This window comes from Capricornis sumatraensis, chromosome 2, assembly GCF_032405125.1.
Source record: "Capricornis sumatraensis isolate serow.1 chromosome 2, serow.2, whole genome shotgun sequence".
Lineage (NCBI taxonomy): Eukaryota > Metazoa > Chordata > Mammalia > Artiodactyla > Bovidae > Capricornis > Capricornis sumatraensis.
The window spans coordinates 65,873,321-65,880,685 of NC_091070.1; positions in this window are offsets into that span (position 1 = coordinate 65,873,321).

Sequence of the window (7,365 nt, forward strand, 5' to 3'; positions counted from 1 at the left end):
AAGGCCCCTAAAAAGGCATGTAGGAGTTGTAATAGTGTCCAGAAACCAGAGGCTGCAAAGCCGTATTGGCCTCCTGAAGGATATTTGCTTTTATCCCAAGAACAATGAAAAGCTCTTGGAAGAATTTTAAAGGACGCCCTATGACAGGATCAGATTTTCTTTTTCAGAGTCTCATTGTGTTGTCCTGTGAGCAATGGGTGAGAGGTGGCAAGCAGACCCAGAGGGGCTGGCACTAGTAGTCAGATGATACAGCCAAGGGTGGCGTGCAGACAGGGTAACATGGTTCAGACGTGCCCAGTAGGTTTAATAGCAAGTTCTTTTCCTTTTTGACTGCATAAAGGATATTTTCCTTTAAAAATATTTGAGAAAGAAAATTCCAACTTGCTTTATGCTTTACAGTTTGCAAAATTTGGTTAAGTAAGGAGGAAGCCTCTGGCAACAAACAGTACCAGAAAAGCTCTATTCCTGAAGAATGAGACCCAGTAGTCTCTAGTGAGTCATCCTGGGGTTTGTACTGTGTATGGTATGTCTACCTGAACATATTTTATCTAAATTAAGCTCATCTTATGTAGCTATTTTAACTTTGGATTTGTTTTGGTAAACTTTCAATGGAAAATTAAATGCTTAGACTTGACATCTAATCAAGATGGTTGACTTTAAATTTTTTTCCCAAATACAAATCATATGTTTACTCTAGAATCAGTCAGATATAGTAGATGTGTGTCAAAGTAAAGGGTGGGCCTCTTATATTTTTGAGAGGCACAGTAGAGCAATCTGGGAGCCAAATGATTTGGATTCAAATTGTGGCTTGGGTACTTATTTGCCATGAACTTAAAGAATTAAACTCTTCTTTTAAAATAGGGGTTAAAAGCTAACTAGGGCTACAGTGAGGATTAAATGAGTTAGTGAATACATCTAATGTTAATTAAGAGTAGTGCTTAATAGTAAATGCTCAATAAATGCTAATTATAACTTTAATTCATGTGGACAGACATAATAGACAGTAATATTTTCACATTATTCTCCAACCTTCTTGTATAGCACATGTCACAGCTTTCTATACCAGGCCTCAGCAATTACTTAACACTTACATATGATTCAGTCATGAATGCATCAGTATTTAACCATTCCTATACTGGACCCTCATACATGTCTTTGCATATCTGTCCAGGTATTTCTGTAGGAGTGATTCCTAAAGTGGAACAGAGTCAAAGGGCATGTTCATTTACAATTTTGGTATATGCCTTTTATAAATGTTGTATTAATTGACACTCACAAATGACTGACTTTTAAACAAACCTTAGTGGTATAAGAGCTCCTCTGGGAAGTGTAATACCAATGACTGGCTGATATTAACAGACTCTGTAAAGATATCATTTAGCATTGTATATGTGTTAAGTAAGAGTATTTTCAAAATTCCATGTACTTAAAGACTTCCCTGGTGGTCCAGTGGTTATGACTCTGTGCTTCCACTGTGGGGGACATGGGTTCAACCCCTGGTTGGGCAACTAAGATCCCACATGGCATGTGGTGCACCCAAAAAGTATTAAAAAAAAAAAAATCTATGTACTTATAAGAACAAAAAAATTGCATATTGGAGGTTTCCAAGTTGTACACTTTCAGGCTCCTCAATTAATGGCAGAAACCACCTCAATTTTTGTTAACTCCACCACCATCTAGCACAGGACCTGGGAGTAGAATGTATCACTGTGTTAAATGAAGTCTCAGAAATCAAAGGAAGAAACTACATTAGTTGTCACATCACAAAACCCACATAGCTGTTCTTTGTTAATAGCCAAATCTCAGGAAGCTTGTAACATCTTTCTAAAATTTGAAATAACTCCTTTCCCCTAAACCTACAAGGTATCTTAATGTTAAAACCTCTTTAGTTATTTAACTTTTAAAAGTTAAATATAAAAGCATCTTAAATGTTTTATGTATTTCAGATAGGATGGATTATCTGCAATAATTTTATCATTACTGACTTAGCTCACTTATTTCCTTACCAGAAACTACACATTTGCTCCTAGACCTAGCATAAAGTTGGCCCTAACTTTAGGTTAAAAAAGGGGATGGCATAAGGGCATACATTAAATGTGGTGCCTCTTTATTCATATGGTTACCTGTTTTTTCCTTGAACTACACCAGAAACTGCTACAACTTGATATCAAGAAACCCAGGTCCTTTGTTTTCTTTGACATCTGGAGCCTACCTCAGCACAGGTCTGTGAATAGGCTCCTTCAATCTCCGTAATTTACTGCATTATTACAATTACCCATTCCAAATAATAACACAGTAAAATTTCAGTGCATTCTCAGCACATGCTGCTTTATTGCCAAAATATATATGTACACAGGTGCAGAGTTTCTAACTCTTACAGCAGTTCCTTTTTACAGCAAAGAATAAAATTTAATCTACAATCCCAAAGATGCATAGATTAGAAACTAAGTGGCCTTTTGTAAAACTCCAAACAGTCAATGAAAGTCTTTTAACATTATCTTATATACCATGGGAAGGAGAAGATGCTGAACAGTAAAAACAAGCTACTGAAGTAAGTCTCTGTGAAGGTTATTCTAATATGAATCTTTTAAAATTACCAGTGATAGGTGGTTTTAAGGTAAGGGTGAAAACATTACTGTTGCTTAAGGACTGATGATAATTTATTGCCAGAATACTTATCCCTGGGAGAAAAACATTTTAATCTATGGTGTGGCATACCATCACCAAAGGAGACAAAATCTTTTGAAAATTCTAACCTTAACATATCTATTCTGACTTAAAGGTTGGAGAAGTACGAGTTCCTGGAGAAATCTGTGAGTTCCTGGAGAAATCTGTGATGTTTGGATTTCTAACATTAACATTTTAATATGCCCTAGTGGAATAATGGAAGCAGAGATTAGAGAAACTCTGTCATTCAATCTTTACTGGTTTGTTTGGCAGACATGTTATCATTAAGTACCAAAGAGAAACTTTACATATGGGATATGACACTTCACTTCCTGAACTGAGTCAAATGACTATTAGTAATTCAATTTTTAACTACTGGAAAGTTATCCAAAGGTATGTGGAATCAAATCCCACAGCAAAGATTAAAGTCAGGTTGAAATAATTTTGGAAAAAGTATTTTCAATTACTGAATGTGAAACTGGATGGTGCCTAGTGAAAACCAGTCTAATCCTGAATTCTCTTCTACTTAGGCCTCTTTCAGATACAATAAATCCCATTTGTACATTTGTCATGATCACATGTTCTTACATGGGTTATTTCAAAATCAGAAATCATCTCAAAAAATTGTAAGCTATCACAATAAACTGGTCTATTTTCTACATCAAGAAAATAAATGACAAGGTTTTTCTTCAAAATGGGAAAAGCTGCTCCTTTTTACCTGGCATAAAAAACTTTAAGCAACAAATTATAAAACTCTGGCTATAAAACTTTTCTTTGAAAATCTGAATACAGGAACAACAGAGAAACCAAACTACAGATGTGTGAGTATTTTAAGGACTATCTCCATAAAATGTAAAGGGCTCCTTTGCTGGAAGGAACTCTTACGGCTGGTTAATAGCAGTACCATCCAAAGAGCTGCCCAGTTACCTGAAAATCCTGGAACATCTGAAGTACATGCATTATTGTCTCTCTTCACTTTCAAGATTCTAGTCTTAAAGAGATCCAAAGTTAAGCCATATAAACTTTATCAGACAAATCCCATTCCTGGTTACATCTTCCACACTGGCACTCCATACCCTTTCTGAAACTCTGCACTTGATTATTAGAGCCACAACAGCTTTTTATTCAACATGCTTAGTTTGTGCTTTGTTTTTAAACATGCTTGGGGACTAATGGAACCAGGCAAGAAGTTAGAGGGTGAGCACTGTTATGCTCTCTTGACAGTCTGAATGTCTTGTGGTTGCCCCTGTTCTAGCTCCCATTTTCAACGGAAGAAAGAGTCTTTACTTAGAAAATGAAAACTAATGATCCAAACAATAAATTCAAGATAGTGGTTTAAGTCTCTATTGCTTCATTACTAATAAATGGATATATATAATTACTAGTAACCACATTAACACTGTACATTTTCACCCATGCATTAGGAATATTATACTCTAAAGAGTTATGGGCCTGCCACTATTGCTCGTACTTTCATTCAGACCCAGTTTTAATAAACATGCAGAGTAAACTCTTTGACTAAGAGGAATTAGGGGAAATTACAAGGATACATGCAGTTTCCACTGAAAACATAGGTTGATAAAGTGATTGCTTAGAAATGCAGGCAGCTGCTCCACATCTATCACAATGCTGCTTCAGAACAGAGGTACAAAAGTCACACACAAAAAGGTTAAAATTTGGACCCTATTCAGTTATAAAAGGCTTAATTGCAAATTCTGGTCCTTTTGGGTAGAGAATAATGTAAAAATTTGGGAAAAGAGTACTGACAGATGTCCTCTGGAGCAGTTAAGTTTTCTTGGCCATTTACTGACAGTGATGGCATAGAAGAGCATACATAGGTGGTGTAGACGGTGAAAATGCTCTTAGGCAGAATGGTTTCTGATTCACATTAATGAGCATACCTGCACAGCTCCCTGGGGAAAAGGAGTTTATGAACAGCAGAGCTAATACAATGTAAACTCAAAAATCAATGCCCTGAAGTTTAGCATAGCCCTCTGCTTTTGAAAACTGTTGGCCAAGGAATCCTTCCAAACATGGTATAATTAACAGCCAAGCAATGTTCTGAATAAACTAGAAGCAATTTGCTTGTACCAGCAGCACCATGAGAATGTAAACTCCTGGAGGCCAAGGGTCTCTTCATATTTTGCATATCACAGATACATAAAGAGTAAACATGGGATCACAATATTGGAAAATAATCAACCATACTTTGAGACCACAAAAACTCAAGAGCACATTTGAGCATTTAGAACTGTTATGTGGCTGTTGAGGGTAATCTTTAATTGTTCTAAGTAACTCAACTGTTGACATCACTGTAACATGCAGTGGTGTCCTCATGATCGTGCAGATGTCTGAATATTGCTTGGTTATTCCAATGCCTCTAACACCAACTGAAGGCATAGGACATATAAAGAGGAGCTATAATCATTTAATAATACAGCCTTTTCTCTATCCTTTGGAGTTGCCATTTAAGAAATTAGTTTTCAAGAGGCACTATTTTCTTAGATCCACTCTATTTATCTTTCAGCTTTCCCCCCTGGGTAACAAGGGAACACACTCTTTTTGGGAATCTTCAAGGTACTAAATGGCCAAGATGAACATGGGGTAAAAGTAGTCGCCCTTGTTCCACAATTACATCTAGATGTGAGAGCTGTGTTACTCTTCAGATCAAGAAACTAGTTTGCTGGGTTCCTGATAAAATAAGCTGTCATAGACCACAGGCTTTGGCACATCTACATTAGATGATGTACTGTCTTTGGCCATTCCTTTCAATCCTTTTGCTTAACACCTTGAAATCCTAACTCCCCTATACTAATAGGCATGAGGAAAAGCCAGTTATCCAAGCTCTTGGTTTGTTTTTTAAACCATAAATATATACACACAACAAACTTTTCTCTCTTTTAAAAAATGTACCCAGGAAACTAATGGAGAAAGATGAGGTGACAAAGCAAAATGTATGCCATTTTATAAATGGCCTGTTGCTAAAAGAAACGTCATGAGCAAAATCCCCACACGATGCGCTTCGGTGGGGATACGTCAGCAGGGTATGTTTCCAGGTTAAGCATCAGATAAGGTTAATTTAACGAGGCTCTAAAGAACCTCTGATCTAGCAACCAAGTAAAGTATTTAAACTTTGACTTACACAAAAGTTGCTATTTCTCACATGATATATTCATGCACATTCATAGTTTTTTTTAAATACCTTTATACACTCTTTATCTAAAACATCTTTTTCCTTTCATGGAATTCTGTTGATCGCAGTCTCAAATTCAAGTAGTAGTCTATTGTACAATCTTGCTAATGCAACTTATTATACATGCAAAACTGTTATTGCTACTGAAATTCTGCCTCTTGAAAATTATGAGCTTGTTTTATGGCTTTTTTTTTTTTTTTTGCAATAGGAAATATCCTTTCCTATATACTCTGCTATTTCGCATTCATTACCTTTGCAGAGGTATTTTTAAAAACGTTTAAATGCTTTGCAGAAGTGGATTCTCCCAGGCACTAAACTACTTGAACCAAGAGTACAACCACTTTAAGTACAATCTAAGAATCTAAAACCTGGGTCCCTGGAGATCTGCTGCCCAAGAGTTGATTTGTTTAAGCCTGCTTCTGCACGTGTCACACCACATTAAAAATGTTTTGCATTTCCTATCATACTAACTGTAGAATCTGTGTCTATCCTGAACTCTCCTGAGATCTAAAAACCACTGCAGAAAACTGCCATTTCCAAGTTCTCAAGAAAGCTTTTAGAGGTAGGAATTTCTTTTCTACAGAAAGCTATGCTTTCAGAACAAAACAAACTTTTATTTCTACGAGGAAAGCAGAAAAAAGTGAAAGCTGTCTGAGGCAATCACTATAACCAAGCAGAGAGTTAACACATGGCAGTCTAGGTAGGCTCCATTTAGCTTCATTTCCAATTCTCATGAAAAGGTCTGGAATCCCATCAATACACAATTCAGCAGATTTAAAAACAGGAAAAACCCATGAGAAATTCATCTAGGACACTCTGAACTACTGATCAGTGTTGTTCTGTTAACACGTAGCATACTGTAGATGGAAGCATAAATGGCCTGCAGATCAGAAAAACAGTCACTTGAGCAATAAACACAAAATCTTGGTAACATGCAAAATATAAAATAATCTGATGCAAAAGGAGTGGGAAAACAATAAACCTACCAGACATACAATGTGAAAACAGTGTAAGAACAATCTCACTTCAAACTTAAGAGAGCAAAGCCGAATCATGAAATAGGGCCTTGTTTTGATGTAAGGTTTCATAAAGACACAAAGGCAACTGCTTTCCAGCTACCTCATGGAAAGCTTAAATATCCTCAAAGATAGTATCTCATGTTGTGACCCCACATTTCTATTCCTAAATGAGTACTTTTGGCTTTAATCTCTTTTTCCCCAGGGAGAATATCACAGATTCAGATATTTATGAAAAAAACAAAAGGTCTAGATTTCCCAATCTTTTTACACTATTATTTTCTGTAATTCATCCTGAAGTTTAAAGTATTACTAAGCTCATGCACTAACCCCTAACATGGCACTACAATATGCTACCAAGCACTAATGCTTACAAAACTATACACATCTCAAAATGGAAGACATTGGTGATTTTGTTGTTCTTAAACAACTTGTAACATTTGTCCACAAGTATTTAGAAAAAAAAATATACATATATATATTTCTATT